Genomic DNA, 12,923 nt, shown 5'->3' with positions numbered 1-12,923 from the left:
GCAGAACTTTTATGATCTGAAGGGTGTTTTTTTTTTTAAACACACAGAGACATCAAGAATCAGCACATGACCCTCAACAATGGTGACAATCAAACAAAGTGCTTCATGTTGCAGTGCATGATGGGAGCCACCAGTCAAAACTCATCCATGGCTCCCATCATGCATTGCTGCATGAATAAATTATGCAGCTGAATTGTCCTGTAATTTTCGTAGATTGTTCATGTTTGCTTTATTTTTCTGTTGTTTTGTTGTGACAGTAGCTTGTTTTGTGATGTTCAGAGTTGATCTGTTTGTCATTATTTTGTATTTATTTATCGTCACCGTTCTTGAGAATCATATGCTGATTCTTGATGTCTGTGTGTGTTTAAACACTGAAGCTTCAGTTCATAATGTATTATTCTTAAAAGAAAAAAAAAATCATACTATTGTCAGATCTCAAGCTGTAAAATCACAGGATTACAGTCATTAATACTAAAGCTACACAAACACACAGTCAGAGATTTAGACTATAAATGACATCATGCCATCACATGATGATTATATCATCAAATTATATTGTGACCAGATCCTATTTTCTCTGATTATTACAAATGTGTTTTACAAACACAAAGTTGGAGCAATCAGAGAAAAACTAATAACAAAACGTAAAGAGTCAAGAGCCCGACTAAAGCAAACGCTGACCTCTTTCATGGTGACTTGAAATGAAACTCCATAAAACATCAATTAAGACGTTTTTTCTCTCTTTCCTTCAATGATTCTGCTTATTAACATCAGGTGTCACCACTAATTGTCAATCATCAATCAATTATCTCATTAACTTTAACACTGCTTCAGTGTTACTTTTTAACACTCGGTAAGATGGACTCATATGGAATGTTTAAAAATGTGTTTAAAATGAAATGTTGTAAAATGTGAAAATGAAAAGGATTTAATAAATTCTGGTTTTAATTCAGTGTATGTGTGTGTGTGTGTGTAAAATATATATATCTCATTATAGTCAATGATTGTACGCTGTCAAAGCCAATTTTGTACCCTTTTTGAAGGGTCAATTTTTGTACTGTTAAATAAAGGTACAAAATTGTCACCAAAGGTACAAAACTGGTCTCTTAAGGTACAAATCACAAGGGTACAAATTTGTACCTTTGAGGGTACAGCCCCAGCGACAAGCCATTGTACCCCTAAAGGTACAATTTTGTACTTTATTTTCTGAGAGAGTACAAAATTGTCACCAAAGGTACAAAACTGGTCTCTTAAGGTACAAAACTGGTTTCTTAAGGTACAAAACTGGTCTCTTAAGGTACAAAACTGGTTTCTTAAGGTACAAAACTGGTTTCTTAAGGTACAAAACTGGTCTCTTAAGGTACAAAACTGGTTTCTTAAGGTACAAAACTGATCTCTTAAGGTACAAAACTGGTTTCTTAAGGTACAAAACTGGTCTCTTAAGGTACAAATCACAAGGGTACAAATTTGTACCTTTAAGGGTACAGCCCCAGTGACAAGCTATTGTACCCCTGAAGGTACAATTATGTACTTTATTTTCTGAGAGAGTACAAAATTGTCACCAAAGGTACAAAACTGGTCTCTTAAGGTACAATCACAAGGGTACAAATTTGTACCTTAGTACCATTGTACCCCTAAAGGTACAATTTTGTACTTTTATTTCTGAGAGTGCAGGAATTCATGCAAAGATATGTTTTCTGCTTGTGTTTATTTCAATCCCCAGATGGTGCTGCCATGAACTCATCCAACAAACTCCTGATTCTGCTGATTATTTGCTTTTTTGTTTTGTTTTTTTTTAAATTCCAGCCAAAATATGGTGCCATGTTCATCACTCAGCACTGATCTGACACAATCATTTTGAACCTCAGACCAGCACAATACTCACTACAGAACTTACTACTGGACTTTTCAGAGTTTTCAGCGATTAGGGTTGGGTGTTCTTCTTAGTGCAGTCTACTGTAAGCTCTTGCACATTCACACTTTTGGTGCTCACACAGGTTCATTTGACGTCAGAGTTCAGTTTGTTTCGATGAACCACACTCAAAAAAATGACACTTTAAACTAACTCAAGTCAATTATGGACAGTGGTTCCACACAACTAACTTAGTTTCTATTAACATTAAAGGTTTATTTTTACTCTATGCATAATCCTTGAGTTGTGACAAAACAACTGACTAAGGAAGAATCTACGTAAAATAGTTATGTCCAATTTACTCAATTCAATCATGGACAGTGGTTCCACACAACTAACTTAGTTTCTATTAACATTAAAGGTTTATTTTTATTCTATGCATAATCCTTGAGTTGTGACAAAACAACTGACTAAGGAAGAATCAATGTAAAATAGTTATGTCCAACTTACTCAATTCAATCATGGACAGTGGTTCCACATGATTGAGACAAGTAAAACCCAATAGAATCAACCATGTTAAATTAACTTGAATCAATTGTGTTCATTTAAAATAGAATAAATAAAAAGCAATAAATAAATAAATAAAAAATAAATTGTTTTCATATACATTGATTTTTACAATTAATTCTTCTTGTTTAATTTTGTGATGTTCTGTGTTAAAAATCTAGATGTGATACTGGATTCATCCTAAATTGCCTTAACCAAAAACATCGTAAAGCCTAAATTGATTATAAGTCCATTGGTGGCAATGGTTTTACAATCAACATAGGCTTACAATGCTTTTGGGAAATGCAATTCAGAGCACTAACACAGAGATTACTTTCTTATTAAAGTAATATGAAATTTGGTTAGCAGGTCCTCAACCCAAGCACAAGTGCAACAATTCACCACAATGGTAACCCTAAAACTATTAATTAACAGAAACTTTTAAATACCAACATAATAGAACAGTAAACAATAAAAAGTCTTTCCATTTTCTCATCTTCCTAAAAACTGCTTAAAATAACACTTTATTTCAGCATTTACACTCCTAGATCATCCCCTTTGCAAAGCATGATGGGAAGTTAAAATCCTGTTTGATTGAGTCCTGGTTGGGTTTACTTGATTGAAACATGTTATTTTAATATAAAAACATCAAGTTAAGTCAAAAAGTAATTGTTTCAACTTAATTTAACATGAAGCAATTGAATTTGAACCAGAAACCTAATGCAATGGTGTTGAATCAAAATAAGTTGTTTAAATAAAGTGAACAGCATCAAAAAATCATTTTTTTCAGTGCATGAGTCCACTTAAAAATTAAAAACGTGTTCTCGGTATGGATTATATCAATATATAGTAATAAATTGTATTGTACAGTAATCAAATTATTTAAAAAATATATATATTTTAATTTTATTTTGCAATAATCAGCTACTTTAAATGAATAATTTTATATTTCTTCATTGTTTTTAATTGGATATCATTTTAGTCAGCTCATTCACGGCAGCTATGAATGCAAGTGCCATTCTGTGTTGATGCTTAGAAACAAAGAATTAAAACCAGTCGAACTCTGTTTCGAACCAGTGTGAAAGTACCTGAATATTTTTATTCCAAATAATTTTGTATTTTCCTATATGCTCATGTTGCACTACTACTCACTTTTTGCACTACCATAGGTAGATTTTTCTGAAGGAATAGTCTGAATGTGAAATTATGGGCTTTTATTTACTGTATAAAATTAAAAATGAATTAGTTGTGTATCTGCCTTGCTGTTTTATTTATTTTTTTATCTTTTGAACTATACATCTGGGGCCGTATTCACAAAACATTTTATCTTACCACTAAGAGTTCTCCTAAATAGCAGTAAAAGTTCTTAGCTAAGAGTTTTCTCTTAAAACCTATTCACAAAGCTGCTGAGACAAACTTTTACTAAGGAATAGACTGAAGTCTTAAGCTAAGAGTACCCAGCCAGCAGAGCCATGTGGGGCCCAAATGGGTTTGACCTGGGCTATCTAACTGGGACCCAGCCAGTTTTGCACCCAGTTTCCATGGAGGCCCCACATGGATTTGCCCAGATGAAATGAACACTGCTTAGTGTGCACACTACAGGCTGTTTAATGTAACACTTAATCAGTGTTGGAGGTAATGAGATAATTAAGTGATTGAATAATGATTTTGTATTAGTGAAGAACACCTGCTGTTAACAAGCAGAATCACTGAAGGAAAGAGAAACACAAGAACTACTTCCAGCCACAGCCTTGGATGAAATCAACTGAAGATAAAATACATTACATCTCTCAAGATCTGATTAAACAACTCCACAAACAACATTAGCTTCACTTATTACTAACCAGACTGACTTTATTTCTGACATGCATATACAGAAGTTCGTATTAAGAATTAAGAAGAGGCTTAGATGTTGATTACTTATTTGAAAGTAATAGTTTGATTTGATGTTACCATTGTGGCGATCAGTGTGTGCTTTAGTCAGGCTCTTGACTTTTTAATATTAGTTTCTCTCTTGACAGCTGTGTCTGTTTGTTATGGCGAGAACAGCAAGAGAACATATAATCAGATGCTGATTAATGATAAGAATATAATCATCATATATTGGCTTAACTTTTGATATTATGTGGGAGGTTTATACGGGTAGTATGGTATTAATTCTGTTTTATTGTTATGATTCTACAGCAAGAGAATAATAGAATTTAATCAGAACATCAAACGATTTATGACACACCATTTACATATTTTGGGCTCCTGTGAAACTTATCCATGGCTCCCAGAATGCATTGCACCATTGAAACATGTCACCATTGTTGAGATTCATATGCTGATTCTTGATGTCTGTGTGCGAGTAAAACTCACAGGAGCCCAAAATATGTAAATGGTGTGTTATAAGTCGTTTGTTGTTCTGATTAAATTCTATTATTCTCTTGCTGTAGAATCATAACAATAAAACAGAATTAATAACATACTACCCGTATAAACCTTCCACATAATATCAATGAGTTAAGCCAATATATGATGATTATATTCTTATCATCAATCGGCTTACAGCATCTGATTATTTTCTCTCGCTGTTCTCGCCATAACAAACAGACACAGCTGTCAAGAGAAAAACTAATGTTAAAAAGTCAAGAGCCTGACTAAAGCACACACTGATCGCCACAATGGTAACATCAAATCAAACTATTACTTTCAAATAAGTAATCAACATCTAAGCCTCTTCTTAATTCTTAATACGAACTTCTGTAGATGTCTGACAGAAATCAAGTCAGTCTGGTTAGTAATAAGTGAAGCTAATGTTGTTTGTGGAGTTGTTTAATCAGATCTTGAGAGATGTAATGTATTTTATCTTCAGTTGATTTCATCCAAGGCTGTGGCTGGAAGTAGTTCTTGTGTTTCTCTTTTCCTTCAGTGATTATGCTTATTAACAGCAGGTGTTCTTCACTAATACAAAATCATTATTCAATCACTTAATTATCTCATTACCTCCAACACTGATTGAGTGTTACATTTAACAGCCTGTAGTGTGCACACTAAGCAGTGTTCATTTCATCTGGGCAAATCCATGTGGGGCCTACATGGAAACTGGGTGCAAAACTGGCTGGGTCCCAGTTAGATAGCCCAGGTCAAACCCATTTGGGCCCCACATGGCTCTGCTGGCTGGGTGGTAGGAAGGTGGATGCCAAATTTTTGTTTATCTGTTTTCTCTTGTTTACTGGATAGTGAGGTAGTAAGGGAAATATGATGTATTTTGTTTTAATTTACTTTAGCAAGTTATTTCTATCTCCCCTTTAGGTGAGAAAGCGTTTGTTTGTTATTTTGGCCTTGTCCCCTTCTGAAGCTGTTTTGATATCCCATTTTTGATTTTGAAAATAAAAACCTGGGTAAAGTTGTTTCGTTTGACATTCGACTTGACTTTCCTTTATATCTTAATCGGAATGCAGGTTTTCGAGTTGGTGAAAACCACATGTAATGCACAAGCTCAAATCACACACACAGTAAGATTTTAAAAAATTATGTCTTTGTTGATTTTAGATACATTTTTTAAATATTGAAATCAATTTATGTAATCTATCAGGGATGAAGGAAGCAGACGTTAAACATAGGTAATGTAAAATGTCCCAATCTCTCAGCCTCGCCCTGCTTCATACCACAGTACATTTAATAAAACTTTAATTCATTAGCTCACACATGAACATGATTTCTGCCTGAGTCCCTCCAGACTGCTTTCCATCAGCTGTGGATGACAATGCCCATGATTCAACACTCATTCACGACATCATCAAGCCTGTACTGTGCCTTTATAAGCCATGGATAACTTTCAATAAAGGGAAATCTCCACTACACATCCAGTATACAAAATCTATGTTTGCTTAGTTATTCTTTTTGCTAAACATTTGATCATTTGAAATCATGTCAAGTTGATGATTTGGGCATTTTTGCAGATACATGCAATGTGAAGTCATTCAATCATATGACATTTAAATTGATTTGTTTATTTAAATTACTGGGAAGAATATACTTAAAAAATTCCCTCAAATACTGCACGTATAATATCAGGAGGATATGTTTGCAGATGTCAGGTGATATATTTTCAAATTTAAATCAAAAGTTTTTTTTGTTTTTTTTTAATTATAAAACAAAAAAACCCTCCCACCAACAACAAGTGCATGTAAGATGTGTGACAGATGTTTGTGAATATATTATACATTGGGTGTGTCACGCTGGGTTGCAGGAAGGGAAACACAGATGAAGAGAATAAGTCCAAAATACTGGTTTAATACATAATCCAACAGGAAGACAGGCAGTTAGGTGCAACACAACGTAATCGGACAAAGACTGAGTGAACGGGAGGAACTAAATAGCAAACATAACAAGGGTTATTAATGGGACACAGGTGATACAAATGAACTAATTATGATGGTAACAGATGATGGCAAGAAACTGAACAAAGGAACGTGACAAATGAAAACAAACTGAATGTCCTTATAAACAGAAACTGAAACTAAACAGACTGTGACATTACTCCCCTCCCAAGAAGGCGTGACCTCACGCTGTGGAGGGAAAATGGAGGCGGCTTGGGAGGAGGACGAGGATGTGGCCAGGGGCAGGAACCAGAGGCAGGCAGACGGACAGAGGACGACGACCAGGGCGGGACTGAAGGAGGTAGCATCCATAGAGGCGAAGGTAGGAGTGGCCAGGGGGATGCCACCCAGAGCTCAGCAAAGGCGATTCCCCAAGGTGGAGTCGACGGTGGTAGGAGACATGATGGTGATGGACTTGGGGGGATGACCAACGGCAACAGAACCTTGGGAGGTGGAGCCCACCGCACAGATAGAAGTCCAAGGTGGTGATGCAGTGCCGATGACCTGGGCAGCCGCGACGGAGCTGCAGCGACGATTCTCCAAGGCGGAGGTGGAGATCTGGAGAGCAGAGAATGAGTTGGTGTGACCGAGGGTGCAGGTGGAGCCTGAGAGAGGGCGGAGCTTGCCGAAGCCGAAGGGGTGGAGGGCCGGAGAGCAGCAGACGGCCCGCAAATTCGCAGCGGAGGCTTAGCGACGTCCGACCCAGGGGGAGCTGACGGTCCAAGGGAGCCCGGCGAGTCCGAATGCTCAATGGTCGAGGGGAGGAGGAGTGTAGGCGCAGGGGCCAGGTCGACGGGTCGAGGCAGGACCGAGCACAACGAGGCTGGAGGTGGAGCCACAGGCTCATGATGCCCAGGGGGAGTAGGCTCCCAGCAGGACCACGATGTAGCCTCACCAATGAGAGGAGGATGAGGTGACTCGACGGGACTGATGGGAGACAATGATGACTGGGTGACAGGCTTGGCGGAGGTCTGGAAGTGAAGAGGAACCCCCCAAAAATAATGTGTTCTTAATGGCAGTTAGAGGTGGTGGGAGAGGGAGGCTGGGTAGGGATAACAGAACTGGCAAAGAAGATTCAGATTCATAAGAATTCCAGGGACCTAGGGAATTTATCTCACCACCCTCATTGAAACTGTCCATCTGGTGCTCAAACTCCCCTTGAACTCCACGAGGACTCCCACGGTGATGGACGGTGATGTCAGCTCACACCCCTGGTCAGACTCACTGTGGTGCTTCGGCTCTGGGGCGATGTAGAGTTCCACCCTTCCATCCTCGGGCATAGACTTTAACGTCGTGGCAGGCGGAAGCTTCCAGTCTGCGGGGGGCTCAGTCGATATTAATCGCGGTGATGACGAGCTGGGCTCTGGGTCTGGCCAGGTTCTGGATCGAGACTGCACGCATTCCAGACTCCTTAATATGGCATCCCTCCAATCAAGTCCGGTGGTGTGACGTTGTGGAAGTTGGCCCCGATCCAGAACAGGGTGTTAAGGGCATCATCCTCCAGAACGCTGTTGCTGGCCAAAAAACAAAAGTTAGTCACATATGAAAAAAAAATCGTGGCTCTCATAGGCCACGGTGATGAACATTGCCTGTTCATCAAAGTAGGGCGGTCTGTTCATCTGTCACGCTGCGGTTTCAGGACGGGAAACACAGTCAGAGAATAACACAGAGAATAAATACAAAATAATAAATAATCCAACAGGAAGACAGGCAGTCAGGTGCCTGGAATTACTTTCATTGTGCTTGTGTAAATGTATCTGGATCTTAGTCTCTCTCATCTCTGAAACAGCCACTGTTACAATATCCCTGAGCTTTGCTTTGCCAGTTAAATAAGCATTGATGCAGGTTACCACAAATTAAAATAGCAAATAGTGGCTCAGATGTCTTTTCCTGTTGGCCTGATTTCATTTTTAATTCAGAGAAACTGAGATGCTGTGGCAAATGTAGCCATTTTTAAAAACAGTAAAAGAGTCAATAATACTTGTGGTGATCATTCAGGTTTGTGTGGTTCATCTGTGCTTCTCAATAATATTCAGGTAAATAGCAAGTACTGCTGTTGTCACCACCTTTAATGCAATGTTTATCAATTCAGCATATAAAAAATATTCACGCTTAGATTTTGAGTAGTTTTCCGCAACTGCAGTCTTTACTTGAATGAGAATGAGCTCAAAAAGAACAACATGCTTGAATATTATTAGACTATCTTTAGACATTACAAGTTTATGTACACTGATGAGAATTAAAGCTGTTTTTAAGAGAAAACAAATGCTGTTTTACTGCACATAAAGCTTGATTAAATAAAAATATCAACAGATGTCAATGATAAATGTGTTGACATGATAAAATAAACAGCAGTAACATATAAATATACAGTATTAGAATTTATATGTTTATATGTGCATTTTCTGGCAGAAAACCTGATCATTACCAATGCTAAACCTCATCAAACCCAACTTTATAAATTCTGATATACAGATCTGTTCTCACACTTTCAGAAAAAAAAATCACCTCATTGTCGTGCAAAGAACAGTCATGATTTCCTGACTGACTGCATTATGATGATGCAAGTAAACCACAAAGTATGGGGTGAGGGTGATAACAATCTGACTTGCTGTTTTTTTTGTTTGTTTTGTTTTTTTTTGGTGAAAGTTTATAAAAGCTACTTAAATGTCCTAATTGAACTAAGGCTTAATCCTGGCTTAGTCTAAGCCCTGTCTGTGAAACGGGGCATTCATGTGTTAACACGAAGTTATACAGTTATCATTTTCCGCAAATAAATGACTATTTACAAAAAATGAATATTTGTACTTGAAATTTGGAATAAATGTTGTCAGAAGTTTATAGAATAAAGCAATAATGTTCATTTTAAATAGTAAATCCAGAGAAACTGCTAATTTTGCAGTGGTCTCTAAATTTTTCCAGAGCTGTATTTTCCACTGGACGTGGAAAATCACAGAAGAAGGAAATGACTTTATGATCTCCATTTTGTCTGTTGCCTGAAATAGTGTTGATCAAACTACAGGCTTCAACATGATGTAGATACTCTAAAACCATAAAGTGTTTCCACTTCCTTTCTAGAGGTAGGTAAAAATGTAAAATAGTCTTTATATCCATTTAAGTTTTGCATTTTTACTTTTGTTTTTAGAATATAACTTTACACAGATCACTGTATCATATCAGTCTCATGTGGACACATGTAATTTTTAAGTATTCTGGGTAAACTGTCAGAACAGTATGCATGTTTTCTGTTGTTGGTTGAAAAAATGAAGGTGGAAGTAAATTTGTTCTAATGTATTTGTATTTATTTATTTAAGCAATATTTAAACAGTCATGTAAGATAGTAAGCTTATGCTGCACTTTTTGCCTATCAACACCATCTTTGATAAAATTAAAGATTCTCAAAACTTTTAACACAGGAAAAGTTATTTATTAAGTTAGACATTTAAATATACAGACAATAGAATGGAACAACTGTACACTGTATAGAAATGATTAAATGAATTTCCCTTCTTACACAGATGCTATAGTGCTTTATTCCTTCAGTAGAGTCACAAACACTCAAATATTGACAATATCTGAGTTCAGAAGACAGGACTGGTCACATTCACACATATCTGATCAGAAACTTCAGTCACAGTGAGGTAACAAAAAGGACTTTGAATAGATATTTTGTCCTAGATGCATAATAATTCAAGGTATGTAATGAACCATAAGACAATATTACCAAACATTTAATTTCAAATGACATCATTAAAAAACAAAAATATTATCAGAAGTGTAAAAGAACTGTATCAGAAGTGCTTTTGAAGCAGCTAGCTCCCTTAAAAAATGTATAGTGTTTTTCTCAATACTCATTGTTTTAATCAGGGAAGCAAAAATGGAGAATGTAGTATTTGCAGTGACACAATGGCGCCCCCTTCTTTATTTTTGTTTATAGCTTTTTAAAATGAGCTCAATTTGTATTTTATAAAATTATAGGATCATAGGATTACTTTTCAGGGCTTGGCAATAAAGACTGCCCATTGACCCTGGACCATAGTGAAAGATACTCAAGAGAACTCAATTCAGTCGCACTGTTTTCACCGAATTGCACTCTCTTTTGTGTCTTCTTGCACTTGCACAGATAACACATCTCAAAACACCCATCTTGTCGAGTATTCATGTAAACTCTATCAGTGTCAGTTATGTCTTCAGTGAATGTAAACGAGAGAACGTGTAATGTGTAAGTAGGCTATATCAGTGCATTAGTTCTTAAAGTGACAGCAGCCTAATATACCTGCTGCTGTCTGTCATTAATGTTAATCAAAAGACAAAGATAAAGAATAAAATCACTCACTGCTATCGACTGAATAACCTTTGTAGCTTAAATAAGGATGAATTTATATTTATTATATATTTATTCTTAAATGATCTGTACTTTTAGACCTACCTGAAAATCTTAAAGCACTGTTTATTTCATGTTTCATCTGTTCTATTTGTTTTTATTTGTGCGATTGCTTGTAATTTGTTTATTTGTTCTCATTTTATTACTGACTGTTAAATTGTCTTATAATATTAATATTTAATATAATATTTTAGTTTTTGCTGTGGATGTTACATGAGTCAAAACAATGATAAAATACCAGTTACCAGCCACAGAAATCACAGTCCAACTGGGAAAATCCAATAGTCTACAGGTGTGGGAGCTGAGAAGAGAGCACTTTTTTATTTAATTTTTAAAGTCATTGTTTAAAGATTTTGTAAAGCTCTCAATGATTCTTGTTTTACTTACTATGTTGTTGTGTGTCATAAGTCATCGTTTATGTAGCTCAATTTATCCACTGATCCTGAACTAGATTCTGTGGATGATATTGAGAAGTTAGTAATTCAGTTTAGCATCAATCTGATGTTCAAATCATGATGTAACACTTGCACTTGTTTAAATGCTTTAAAATAATATTTCTGAACATCCGCTGATCTTCTTTCACCTGTGACTGTGAACATGATCAAGATTTCTCCTTCAGAGTCCAGAACCTCATATGTTCCAGCGTCAGTGGATGTAAAATTACTAATGGTAAGTTTTCCATCTCTGATGGCCAGTCGATCACTCCTGACCCCGTGACCTCTCGTCCAATCCTCTTTCCGCCCTGTGCTTCTTCTGCTCCAGTGCACTACTTTATCAGCAGTGATCAACAGAACATCCATCTTCAGCTGCTCTCCTTTCTTCACAGAAATCTCATCTGAGGAGAAACAGAAAGACTTTTATCATTATTATAATGGTGTCACTTACATAATGGTGAGGGCCATAAGCACATATGAGTGCCAAAAATTAAGAATTTAAAAATCTGCCACTGTGAAGCCTATATTGGAATGAACTAATCCGAATATTAGTGTCACATTCAGAGTCTCTGAAAGCACATGATGATGGATTGATCAGATTTAACTTTACCATGAACACAAAGTTGGTACATCTTCAGCTCTTTCTGACCATCATCATTATGGACTCTCAGAAAGTATTTCCCAGCATCACTGAAGATCAGATCCTTGATGATGACGTCACATGATCCTTCTTTAAACACTCTGTCATTTTGACTTTCCCTCTCACTCTCACATTCTTCATTCTGACAAGAAAGGATGCTTTTTAACCTGCTCAAATCAATATAAATGTCTTTGTCGTTGGCCTCAAAGTCACATGACAGTGTGACGTTGCCTCCCTTTATTCCTGTCACAGGTATAGTGCTGGTTTCTGCAAATACAGACAGTAAATATTCATTCAATAAAAGGATCAATACTGAAAAATATCTGTCTGCATCATAATATATTTGGTCAATTGGGGATATATATATATATATATATATATATATATATATATATATACATACACACAACAGTTCTTTCTGGTTCTTGAATCTGATTGGCTGAGAGCCATGCAATATCCTAATAATAATAGCACTCCTAACTTTTCATGGTTTGTATCACTCCGCTAGTCCACTTGAAGCGAATGTCATAGCGGCCAAGCAAATCCACCATAAATTTTACAAATACTACACTTGTTGTACCATGAACTGTAGTTTTAAGAGTTTTTTTAGGCGATAATGTAGTTGTTTAGACCTGAAATATGTGACTTATATTTATAATATTTTTAGTTTTATAGTAATAGTGATAGTTTTAAAAACATT

The 12,923-nt window shown here is 36.4% G+C and overlaps 1 protein-coding gene; it reads left to right on the top strand.

Annotated features, from left to right (window-relative positions):
* The window catches only part of LOC125275939, an 80,079-nt gene that overhangs the window by 39,143 nt on the left and 28,013 nt on the right, over positions 1-12,923 (top strand).

Source organism: Megalobrama amblycephala, linkage group LG9, assembly GCF_018812025.1.
Source record: "Megalobrama amblycephala isolate DHTTF-2021 linkage group LG9, ASM1881202v1, whole genome shotgun sequence".
Lineage (NCBI taxonomy): Eukaryota > Metazoa > Chordata > Actinopteri > Cypriniformes > Xenocyprididae > Megalobrama > Megalobrama amblycephala.
This window is presented reverse-complemented; position numbering and strand designations above follow the sequence as displayed.